The 13,365-nt window shown below is 36.9% G+C and overlaps 1 protein-coding gene across 1 annotated transcript in view; it reads left to right on the top strand.

Annotated features, from left to right (window-relative positions):
- nos1apa (nitric oxide synthase 1 (neuronal) adaptor protein a) overlaps positions 1–13,365 on the top strand; it is a 105,821-nt gene that overhangs the window by 14,254 nt on the left and 78,202 nt on the right. The gene's annotated exons all lie outside the window — the stretch shown is intronic.

Genomic DNA, 13,365 nt, shown 5'->3' with positions numbered 1-13,365 from the left:
GTTCTTACCAGGCTTACAATAGTGACGACTCAAACGTGGCATGTAGACAGAAAGAGTCATATAAAGAAACAAACAAAGAACATGTTCAGAAATGCAGTGATTTTTGCATTTTAACATGTTACTACTGCATTTTTGATGTAGTCAGACCAATTTTTCAGATTGTAACGTTACTTGCCTCATTTCTGACGCATGATGTTTCTTACCAGGCTTACGATAGTGACGACTCAAACGTGGCATGTAGACAGAAAGAGTCAAATAAAGAAACCAACAAAGAAGAACTTGTTCAGAAATGCAGTGATTTTCCAGAATGAAATATTTGTGCTGGATTAAATTGAGTATTTTCTTCAGAAAAGTTTTGATATCTTTGTATCTTACCTCCATGTAATGCCTGTTTGTTTACAGCCGTTACCAGGGAAACGGTTCTATTTCTGCTGGTCTAAGCGCCACCTACTGTTATAGTGGAAGAGAATGTCTTTACACAAGTTTAGTTTTGCATGTTTTTACAGGAACTTTCTTACCACATTTGCCATTGTGACGACTCAAACCGTGACATGTAGATGGAAAGAGTTGGCAACACAGTTCAAACTGTGGCAGGCAAGTTAGTTGGAATGATTCCTGCAGAGAAGAAATTGTTCAGAAATGCATTGATTTTGCATGTGAACATGTTATTACTGCATTTTTGATGTATTCAGACACCAAACTTTCAAATTATACTTGCCTTTTTTTTCTGTCACATGATCTTTCTTATCAGTTTTATCATTGTGACATCTCAAACCGTGGCATAGATGGAAAGAGACAGGCAAAGAAACAAAGAAAGACGAACATGTTCAGAAATACAGTGATTTTCCAGAATAAAACATTTGTGCTGGATTAATTTGAGTATTGTTGTCTTCAAAAAAAGTTTTGATATCTTTGTATCTTACCTCCATGTAATGCCTGTTTGTGTACTGCCGTTACCAGGGAAACGGTTCTATGGGCTCTATGCACGGCGTTATTTCCGGTGAAGGATTAAGGATGCTCGATAACTTCCGCCGATCATAGAGTCCAATGCAATACCGAGAATTTATATTGAATTTTATACTCCATGGTTATACTAATGAAACGTTAGTCACAAAAACAGATAAAACAGACACCCCTCGTTGTGTTTATGCTTCTTTTTAAAATTATATTAAATAAACATAACTATATATAAAATTACATCTAAACGTATGTACGTTTAGTTTCAAAGACGGGAGGACAGTAAATATTGAAGACTCTGCCATAATCCCGTTTTCTCCGGTTTTCCTCCGCTTTAATCTACACAACCGGAAATGGACGAGCATCCTTACGTCAAATGCGGAACTTATGCGTGCATATAGCCCATTTCTGCTGGTCTAAGCGCCACCTACTGTTATAGTGGAAGAGAATGTCTATACACAAGTTTAGTTTTGCATGTTTTTACAGGAACTTTCTTACCACATTTGCCATTGTGACGACTCAAACCGTGACATGTAGATGGAAAGAGTAGGCAACACAGTTCAAACTGTGGCAGGCAAGTTAGTTGGAATGATTCCTGCAGAGAAGAAATTGTTCAGAAATGCATTGATTTTGCATGTGAACATGTAATTACTGCATTTTTGATGTATTCAGACACCAAACTTTCAGATTACTTGCCTTTTTTTTCTGTCACATGATCTTTCTTATCAGTTTTATCATTGTGACGTCTCAAACCGTGGCATAGATGGAAAGAGTCAGGTAAAGAAACAAACAAAGACGAACATGTTCAGAAATACAGTGATTTTCCAGAATAAAATATTTGTGCTGGATTAATTTGAGTATTGTTGTCTTCAGAAAAGTTTTGATATCTTTGTATCTTACCTCCATGTAATGTCTGTTTGTGTACAGCCGTTACCAGGGAAACGGTTCTATTTCTGCTGGTCCTAAGTGCCACCTACTCTTATAGTGTAAGAGAAAGTCTACATAGCCAACAAGTTTAGTTTTTTCACTTGAATTTCACCACAGTGGCCATTGTGCCACCTCAAACCGTAGTATGTAGATGTCTTCAGAAAAGTTTTGATATCTTTGTACCTTACCTCCATGTAATGCCTGTTTGTGTACAGACGTTACCAGGGAAACGGTTCTATTTCTGCTGGTCCTAAGTGCCACCTACTGTTATAGTGGAAGAGAAAGTCTACATAGCCTACAAGTTTAGTTTTTTCACTGGAACTTCACCACATTGGCCATTGTGCCACCTCAAACCATAGTATGTAGATGGAAGGAGTCATTCAGACAAAGAAAAAGGGAAAAACATGTTTACATAATATGAGCAGCACATACTGTAAGAGAGTGGATTTGAGTGGATCAAGAAGTGGCCTGTCTGCAGTTTTTGTTCAGAGCAATGCAACATTCTGACTGATTTGTTTATGCTGTTGTACATTTTAACCAGTTGATGAAAAATAAGCTAATGTGAGTGCGGATTTGTTCATTCTTTTGAACATTTTTTTTCCATGTTTTCACTGACCAACATAATTGTATTATGTAAATATGAACAAATTTTTATTTTGATGGTTGAAACACCCTAAAAAAGTAAGGACAGAGACATGTTACCACTGTGTCACATCACCTTTCCTTTAATTACACTTTTTAAATCAGTAATAATAATTGTTGGAGTTTTGCTAGTGGAATTTTTGCACAATCGTGTCTCATACAAGACAGCCACTCAACAGTCTGTGGTCATCATTGCCTGATTCTCCTTTTCATAATGGGTCATATATTTTCCATCTGGACTGCAGTAAACAGGCAGGCACATCCCTTCTGGTGCAGAGTGTCTAGAAACCACTCAGTTGTAGCATGTGCAGAATGAGGCCTGGCATTGTCTTGCTTCCCAGGAAAGATGTCATCTTGATGGCAGTCCTCTGATGGCATGTCTCTGTTCTCTGTCTCTGTAAAATCCAAACATATGCCTCCATGTCAATGGTACCTTCACAATAATGCAAGTTGCCCATACCGTTTGCAATAATGCACCTCAACACCAGGACAGATGTTTTCTTTTGCACCCTTCGCTGGTGAAAGTCTGGTTGGTCCCTTTTGTCTATGGAACTGAGAACTCAATTCTATTTTCTCCCAAAAACAAGCTGAGATGACAAACCATCTGAGATGAGATCAGGCCCAGAGAACTCTCCGGCATCTCCTCATAGAAATGATGTCAAACTTTCTTCTTGCGTAACAGAGATTCAAGTGGCATTTCTTGATGCAATGTCAGACTGTGTTAAGTGAAAATGGTTTTCCAAATGACTCCTGAGCACATGTGGCTGTATTTGAGAGTAGCATGATGGTATCTTGTGCAATGCCATCTGAGGGCTCAAAGGTCACGCACATTCAACAGAGGTCGACAGAGATCGATTGCCTTACCCTTCACAGACTGAGATTTCTCTGGATTGCCTGAATTTTGTGACAAAATTATGTATGGAAGATGATGAAAGGCATAAATGCTTTGCAATCTTGAATTGAGAAATGTGATTCTTTTTTTTATGTTTATTTATTTATTTATTTATTTATTTTTTGACAATTCTCTCAAGATATTTGGCACAAAGTGATGAGCCATGACCCATCTTTGCTTAAAAAGACTGAGAAGCACTTTTATACCCAAACAAACATGATGCCCTCAACTCAACTCATATTACCAATTCACCTGCTCATTGTGGACTATTTCAAAATAGTTGGATAATCTAATTTGGATAATCTTTTCACTTTTATTTGGTCTCTGACTGTCCCAACTTTTTGGAGGTGTGTTGCAGCCTTCAAAATAAAAATTTGTTCATATTTACAAAATACAATTATGTTGGTCAGTGAAAACTTTGGAAAACGTGTCTTTGTACTTTTGTCAGCTAATAAAAGGTTAAATAGAATGAACAAATCACAGATTCTTGGTTTTATTGCATCTTACAAAATGCCCCAACTTTTTCTGATCTGAGATTCTAATAATAAAATAAAACGAAAACATGATCAACAGCTGGTCAGAGCAAGAACAGGCAAAGCACATAGGCAACACACCATGGGAACATTTGACAACTCACTGGGACAGGACTGAGAATGAATAGAAGAGGAAACGAGGAGGGTTAATAACTGGAGAGCAGGTGGGGAAAATAAACCAATAATCAGGTAACAAAATGTTAAGCTATGAGTCACTCAAAATTACAACAGTGGAAATTCCTTCACCACGACAGCCTTGTTTCTTATTGTCTAGACAGTACTGACGTTAATCACGATCTTACTCATCCCGATAAATATCAAACATTTTTGATATGATCGGAGCGAGCCCGATTTATGTGAGAGCAGATCGGGAGGTGCAATATTCGATCTGTGAACGCCTCACATTACCAGATAATCTCCACCGAACACCGGAACCGATCAAGGTAATCAACAAGATTTTTTCTCAGATTCTCGTGAGGGGAAAATCGGGCATAAATTGGCTTAAAACTCCTGTAGTGTGAGCCAGGCATTAGACATCGGAGCACATAAACAAACAAAGCAAAGCCATGTGCTCACACAACACAACACAAACACACAGCCAATTAGAGCGCTCACAGACTGCCTGTCCACAAAAAACACAACACGAGCCAGTGCTATGAAAAGGAGGACTTTTCCTTTCATTTATTAGCCTGGATGCAAGCCCGAACCCCTCTCACAACATTTGGTGGGGAAGTTTGGTCTGGACTTGATCTAATGTGAAGTAATTACGATAAGGTTCAGAAATAGCTGGGCCAATCAAATTGCCAGGGCGGGCTTTATACGATGATGGACAGATGATCTGCAGTTACGTAATCATCACTTTATCAAAGAGTGCTTGGGTTGAACTGGTTTCCCTCAAAGATTACTGGAGAATTGAGATGTATAGATTCCGCTATCGCGTCTCTTGTAAAAGAAATCGACAGCGCATTCATTTCAACAGACGAACTGAGAACTGCAATAAAGGCTTTTGTCGATCAATGTTTTTGCCGTCCTTCCTACGGGATTCGGCAAAAGTGTAATTTATCAGCTGGCCCTGATGGCTGCTAAGAAGATGGGACTCTGTGAAAACCTGTGGTCGTTGTGGTTTCTCGTTTGGTCACACTCATGGATGACCAAGTAAAAGAAGCAACACTCATTATCTTACTACTTCCAGTGTGCGTTGAGTTCTGTTGACAACTATGTTATGTAACTATGCAGCTGACTTACTGCATTGCTCTGATTGGTTGAGTGCAGAGGGTTTTTTTTTTTCCTGGTTTGGTTAAGATACGCCTCATAATCAAAGCCCTATCAGTATGTATCAGACTCGCATTCTGAATAGAATATGAGTATTACAAAGTCAGGCTATTTATTTATTGCATTTCTCCCTATCTGTCAGGAAACCTGACATTTTTGATTCATGTCCTCCTCATTGTCTTGGTTTCATATGAGTAGACTGAAGGTTTTAATGTGGAATGGTTAATCTGAGGCAATTGATTTGATGGTTGTTCATCAGCTGAATAACGATCCCCATTATGGTTAATGTGGAGTTTGAGTTATGCAGCACAGGATTGACGTGCAGTTTATACTGAAGTGGAGAGGAGCTTTGGATTTCTTGTATTCAATCAAATACTAAATGAAAGGGAATTCTAAATGAGCTTTTTGCTTAATTTAACCTTGAAAGGGTTGACAAGCATCTGTTATAGTACCAAAACATGATCTCATGTTTAAGACACTAGCAGTTTTGATACACCCATTTTGTTTTCCAAATTTTACAACAATCGTAAAGTCATCAAAAATAAGAATGATACACAAGTATATGTATAGATACTGTATATGTAGTAACAAAAACATTCCATCTATTCAAAGTACCACCTTGTACTATCTGGTCCAACTCATTCAATTAAAAGTAAAACAAATATATAATAAAATATTTATGATAAACATTTAAGATCACTCAAACATTACTTTGGTTACATAAGTTCATATTCATGTGCCCTATTCTTGTTCCTGGAGTAGATAAATCCACATATGATTTCAGATATTAAAATGCTTTTTAATTACTTAAGTACTTATGAAAAGTTTATTTAAGTTTTAAATATAGATAAATTGGTTTGAAATTATCTTCTGTTCTTCCTTCAGTTTTTGTAGTTACCTTAGCCTACATTACATTTAAATGGATAGAGTACTCAAAAAATTACAATTCAGTTATTTTACTCCTCATAAGCAAAGAACGCATATTGACAAGAAGTGAAAGCCAATAGAATGTTCCATTGCAACACCAGCGCCCAGCAGCAGTGCTACGCTTCCGCCATTTTGGGGTGAAAGCGACTTGGCAGTCCATACATTTAGTCCAGTGCAGAGGTCATTTTTACGTTGAAATAATTAGGTGATTATTATTTTTTTTAATTTTTTTTACACGCAACAGTTGGCATTATAGCCGTTAAAGTTAAGTTGCTACTTAACCAGGCTTTTTTCCCCACATAACTTCAAGGGAAGTTCAATGATTTAATTAATTATATTTCTCTCTACATTAAGTGTGACAGGTAAGAATAAAGTGATGAGTTCATTACGTTATAATAACGTTAGACTGTTTCCTCGGAGGTATAATGTTACATACAAAAATAAGTTATCAATGAAATAAATGAATTCAATAAATTAATATGTGGCATATCCAAATAAATCATCATTTTGGCTTCTATGGCTGGGAACAGCAGTTCCTATAAGGAATTAATTTTACTAATGTTACTGACTTAAAAACAGTTAAAGTAAGCTGGTGCAAATATGCTAATAGGCCAAATTTACCTGTCAGGGTCATTGGGAAAACGATGAACGGCAAGATTTGTACAGTTTTTGCAGTTTATTGCCGAACATTGTGTGCTTTTATTCCACTTGGAGTTCGTTGTCAATCTGTTTGTCTCTGTGTAACTGTTACGGGGAATATATTTACTGTTATCTGTGCTGTTGTCCAGTTACTCCAGTTGGAATCTTCACCCCAAAATGGTGGTTGCGCTACCGAAGCGCCACCTAGAAAAAGTATCAGAGTTTCGCCTCTAGTTCTTCTATGCTTTTTGTCATAAGGTCATTCCAAACTGGTCTGACTTTCTTCTGTTCAACACGAAACAAGATTCTTTAAAAAGTGGTGGTAACCAAACTTTCAACGTATGGCCCAAAAAATAAATAAGTCTTTTTTTCCACAGAAGTTTTGGAACTTCATTAGGTTAAGCTAATTCATTGTATTTATTTATTTCAGAGTGTGAGTGATCTTTCCCTTTAAAAATGTCACATTGATACAACATAACTTAAATAATTAACTTGGAAGCCCATTGAAGCCAGAATAGCAGCATGAACACCCTTTGTGTCTGAGCAGGTAATGACATTTGCAGATGCTCTGTGATTTATCACGTGCGAGTGGCATGAAACCGTAACCACCCTCTATTGACGCAGCCCAGCCCCCAAACCATATGCTCATACAGCGCTTGTGGAGAACTGGAGTGTGTGAGCTGTGGCAGGAAAGCTGGATGGGAGAAAGGAAGTTAAAGAACAATGAGACCAAGCTCACTGAGATGAGGGATGGTGTGTACATGTACCTACAGCAGTGGCCTGGAATGATTATATCAGTGCTTTGGCCAAAACATTAGGCCTGTCAGGAAGGAAGGAAGGGGATCCACAGTTGGTCCACGCTTTGCTTGTGTGTTACACCAACAATAGCGACTTTATTACTGTTTACTGTACTAAAGACCACAGCTGTGTCAAATACCAGGCACAGGGAAGTTTGGTTGATGTACAAAAGATTATAATGTTGATGGTTACCATTTGGAATTATTGAGCTATATCACTTTTATTTGAACCTTTTAATCTGTATCCATCCCTTGCATTCCAGAAAAGTCTAAAGGCTGTGTCTTTCTTCCTAGTTATATACTGAGACTGTACCAAATGCTCACTGAAGCTGAAACAATTTGCCCTCTCAGAGTAATTGGTTGAAATGAGGGATTACTGCCCTGCCAGAACTTATTGCATGTCATCTAGGCAGGTAGACAGCCTTGTGACCCCTCAAGGCATGTGTCTGCATTTAAGCGTCTCAATAGGCAAGGAAATTACAGGCGCCTCTGCCAGTTCAGGAAATAATGTGATCTATACATTTTAATGATGAGAAGCTCCTTAGTTCTTTGACTCTCTCAGGGCCAGTGGCTTCCCAGTAATTGGTGTCATTTGCACAGCCTTAAATAAAAATCTGCCCATAGTGAAAATATTATCATCATTTACTCGCCATCATGCAATTTTTTTATTATATATATATATTTTCATTATTATTCATTTATTCCTGCTGTCTAAGCTGGATTTTCAGCAGCCATTACACCAGTCTTCAGTGTCAGACCATTCTTCAGAAATGATTGTAATATGTTGATTCGCTGCTCGGGAGTCGGGACACATTTCTTCTTCAGTGTTTACAGCAGTTATGCTGCTTAACATTTTTGTGAAAATTTCCTCAGGATTCTTGAATGGAAACTTCTATAGAACTTATTTGAAACATTTTTTGTAACAATGCAATAATACAATAAGTCTACTGTCACTCAATTAATTTCATGTATCCTTGCTGAATGATTTAAAGGGATACTCCACTTTTTTTTTTTGGAAATAGGCTCATTTTACAACTCCCCAGAGTTAAACAGTTGAGTTTTACCGTTTTCGAATCCATTCAGACGATTTTCTGATATTTAGAAGAATTTCAGTAACTAGACAGTTTCTGGTCTCGTTGACTTCCATAGTATGCATTATAGTGCAACGTCATTACAACGTCACCAGGAAACTGCACTGAGGTGGAAAAGGGGTATCTGAGGCCAATGTTTGTTCTCTGGCTAACAGATAAGCTTAAATAAGCAAAAAAGCAAAAAAAAAAAAAGCATGTGTGATCATATGAAATCTCTTGAATTCAGATTCTGTCTTTGAACTTTTTCCATCAATGCAGATTAAGCTGGATAGTTATTGTATTAAAAACTTCAAACACATCTGGACAATCTTAACGATTAATTGGGTAAATGACAAGCTACATAGTTCTGAGAGCCAAAATGAAAGCTTTCTGTGTTTCGCATTACTTCTGCATTTTTGCTGAGATGTAACAATTTTCAGCCATTGTTTTGGTTATCATTATCTAAGTACTGTAACCATTTGCAACCAAATGTTTGCAGTCTGAAGGATTTCAGTTGGATGGTCACTTAGGTCTTTATGGAGTTCACAGCATAGACAGTACAGCATGTTAAGAGTAATAGCCATGAACAGAATATTGAATACAATTTTAATGAATCTGTCAAAATTATATATGTATAAACATTGTTATGGACGTTTTAGCGGACAACATTGGCATTGCTTTAATAGTAATAGTTTATTTATTGCTGACTCATACTCTGTTTGAATTTTAAATTCTGTATAGAGAAGGTTGTTTATGAAAAATAATTTATGGCTTTGTTGTCCTTTATATTTGGTGGAAGAGCATCGCAGTAGTCCGTTATTTTCCGGTTAAACTAAACTATTTCAGTCCTGTGTGTGTGTGTGTGTGTGTGTTGAAGCTTCTTTTGTTCTCTTGTAACTTTGCTGGGTTCACTTTTTGTGTGTTCCAGCAATGTACTGTTAGTGACCATTTGAAGACCCACAAATGAGTTTTTACGAACCTCATACAAGTAGAAAATGTCCTCTTTATAAAGGTTTCTGTGTTTGATATTTTGTGACTACAAGGTTGAGGAGGTATATTGCAATCTAGATGATTATAATGGGAAATGAGGAGTAACCATGGAAACCTCACAAAAGTCTGTAGAATAACAGTAGGAGTTCCAGAGAACAGTGTGGAACAGCTCAAGCCTCTTTTGAATTATTCTCAAGGCAGAGACGTATCATAACACTCGAGGAGAGCCGTTTATTCAGTAAATCTGAATGGTTTCTTCAGATAGGGCCTTTATTCAGCTGCAAAGAAATACTCTTACATTCCAGTCATGCTGAAGTTTCTTGATTTTGAATTACGTTTTACAATGCATGCTTTCCGATTTAAAGCTTCTCACATAATTACAGCCATACGTTTAGTATCGGTATTATTGAAAGTTACCTTTTGATCATTTAGTATAAAGGCTTTGCTCGGTTTCAGTGTCTTTTGAAGGAAATTGAGCTGAGCATTGAGCCTTACAGAAAATGTGCATGTATTTAACATTCAGATAGCCTTGGCTGTTAACACAGGCTCAGTGTCAAGAGAGCTTCTTCATCCGTTTGCAGCAGGGCAAATCCTGCCTGCTGACCCCTTTGATACTCGCACACTATCGGGGGCATTGAAATGCACTCCAATTACATGCCTTCCATTCAAAGGCTTGCATATCTTCATGCTCCGTCTGTTGTGCGGTGTCAGGGGTCCGTTTAGGGAGAGGAAGACGAGGAGGACTGGATGACGGTATAACACCACAGGGGAATGTCTTTGTCAACTGGTAGCCTCTCAAAGGAGTTGGTGGCATCTGGCGTTTTTGCCAAAAAAAAGTTTGTTTTTCAAAAGTCAATTCAGTCATTGTATAAAAGTCAATACAACAAGGTCCTGTTAAGTGAAATGATGTGAGCCAGCCAATCAGTGGCGTAACTTTGTTTGAAATAGTAGGCCTATGTGTGGGAGGAGTTGCTAATACAATGTTATATCAGATATACAACAACAATTCCCACAAGAGAACGTTTCGCTAATGATAACAGTGGCAAAAAACACACGATTTCAAAATAATACATTCCAGCGCCAGAACGCCTCATTTAACACAAACAACCGTTTTATTTTTCTTGTCTGAAAAAGTGATTTTATGTACAAATCATATGAATGCATTTATTAAAATATTGTTTTGTATATGATTTAACATCCTCTTTCCATTGCATCACAACTAGCTTGTGATATTTCTGGTATAAACTTATGGGGATTGTTCACACAAAAATGCACAATTTATGCACCCCTGTGTTATTCCAAACCCATAAGACTTTCGTTTTGTCGATATTTTTTTTATTATTCACTTAAATGAGTAGTTCACTTTTTAAAAAAAACTTTTGCTGATAAATTACTCACCCCCACGTTATCCAAGATATCCATGTCATTCTTAAGGTTTTTGATAAACATTCCAGGATTTTTCTCCATATAATGGACTTCAGTGGGAACCAAATGGTTCAAGGTCCAAAAGACAGTTTCAGCTGCAAACTGTTCAAAGGGCTTTAAACGATTCCAGACGATGAATAAGGGTCTTATCAAGTGAAAAGATAGGTCATTTAAAAAAAAAAAAAAAACAAAGTTTAAGTTTTGTAAGCTCATATGGTCGCCTTGCTCTGTTCTGTGTTGCACATTCGTGACTGTTTATCAAAATGAACAAATCTTTTTTCGTGTCATTTGGTTCATTCAACAAACAAAAGTAACAAGTTGACTCGGGAAAAGATTCGTTCATTATGATGAACGATTTCGAATAGGAGAGTCACAAACGTGCATCACAGAACAGAGCAAGGTGACCATTTGAGCTTATAAAACTTAAACTTTTTTTTTTTATGAGTGATCGTATCGCTTGATAAGACCCTTATTCATCGTCTGGAATCGTTTAAAGCCCTTTGAACAGTTTGCAGTTTTGACTGAAACTGTCTTTTGGACCTTGAACTGTTTGGTTCCCATTGAAGTCCATTATATAGAGAAGAATGACATGGATATCTTGGATGACGGTGAGTAAATTATCAGCAAAAGTTGTTTTTTTTTTTATAAGTGAACTACTAACATTTTCCTCCATCCATTGAATGTCAAAAAATACAAAAAAAGTCTTCTGAAGAGAGACCATCTGAAAGAAGATTTTCAAGTATCAAATTAAAAATATAATTTGTGTGTGCCAAAAATGAACAAGTCTTATTGGTTTGGAATGACATTAGGATGAGTAAATGATGATGACGGAAAAAATACCCCTTTAAATCATCTCTTTTGTTTGTAATTATATGCCATTGTAGTGTGTTTCTGTTAGAAAATGTTATGGTTATTTTCCAATTTTCCAAGCTGATGGTGTTATTGTGCAATCTATAATGGCATGAATTCAGCTTTGACGCTTTGAACAAATTAAAGTACAGACACACCTTAGAACCTTTTCTGCATGCATGCGTAGTTGCGTACACAACTTGTAGTCATTTATGAATGAGGCTCATTTGTTACATCCTTATATGTCTCTTACATCCAAGTGGAGCGATTGGAGGTTAGGCTCCTTCTCAATTACAAACTAATTATATTGACTGTGGTTTTGATGAGGTTTTCAGTCTGCTATTATTGGCCTGCTATTAACCAAGATCTTAGATTGAAATTTGAAGATTGCGTGCAGCGAGATTAAATTGATTTTGGGATAAATATTCATTAGCTTTCCCTCCCTAATTTTTTTTTTTTTCCCCAAGTAAAGAAAATTAAGCACCACCAGATCACCACTTCATTGCACTTTGCACTTTTTTTCTTTTTTTAGTTCAGTGTTTTATAATTCTTTTGGGCTGCAATTCATAAGAACAGTATCACAGCATCTGTTTGCATTGCAAAAATTGCTAAATTTAATATTCAATTCATCACATTAAAGTCATTTGAATTTCTGTACGTTGCCAAGCCACATGATGACGGCACCTGAATATTATATACTCTTCATCTGTTTATATTTCATATAGAAATGAAACCTCTTTACAGATGTCTGTCGCAGACTCTTTACTAAAATATTTAACAAGGCACTTTATCAGAAATCGTTCTCCATCCATTCTAAATGACACCATTTGATGTCAGCTCACATAGGCAGGAGTGCTGTGGAGGAGAAAAAGTCAAAGTGTCTTTATAGATAAGAGTTCTCACCAAAAAACTTTTTAATACGACGATGTCTGAAGAATATAGGGGAAAGTCATTTGATTTGACTATGCCTTTTTTTCTTCTTTTAGATATTTGGCTTTGTTCCATTTATTGATTTTGAAATGATGAATAATAACATTATTTTTTAGGAAACTCCTCAGTCTTTCAACAGCAATTTACATAATTACATAGAGATTTACATAGTTGTTAACTCTACTAACAAAGGCCGATAAACACAAACTGTAACAGCATATTGATTGTTTTCATTGTCTGTTTGATCCAGGTGTCATTTGGATTTTAGAAGCCAAAGCCTGAACATGAGAGAAATATTTCATCAAGGATTTTGTCCTGCCTTCATCGTGTTTCCTGAGACCCTTTTGCTATATCTCTCTTTAAGGCCGGTCAGCTTCAATCATAAAAACGGCAGTTTCTCAGAGGGACGGGGAATGCTGCGGTCATCGTTTTCATTCCCACAGTAGATCCCTGTGGTTTGCGTGGTTTTAAGTGTTGGATTTGATTTCGCAGCAGAAATGTAGCGCTGTGGTGTT

The sequence above is a fragment of the Pimephales promelas genome, chromosome 8 (assembly GCF_988280905.1).
Source record: "Pimephales promelas chromosome 8, fPimPro1.hap1.1, whole genome shotgun sequence".
Taxonomy (NCBI): domain Eukaryota; kingdom Metazoa; phylum Chordata; class Actinopteri; order Cypriniformes; family Leuciscidae; genus Pimephales; species Pimephales promelas.
Note: the sequence above shows the minus strand (reverse complement) of the source record. Positions and strands in the feature narration are given on the sequence as shown.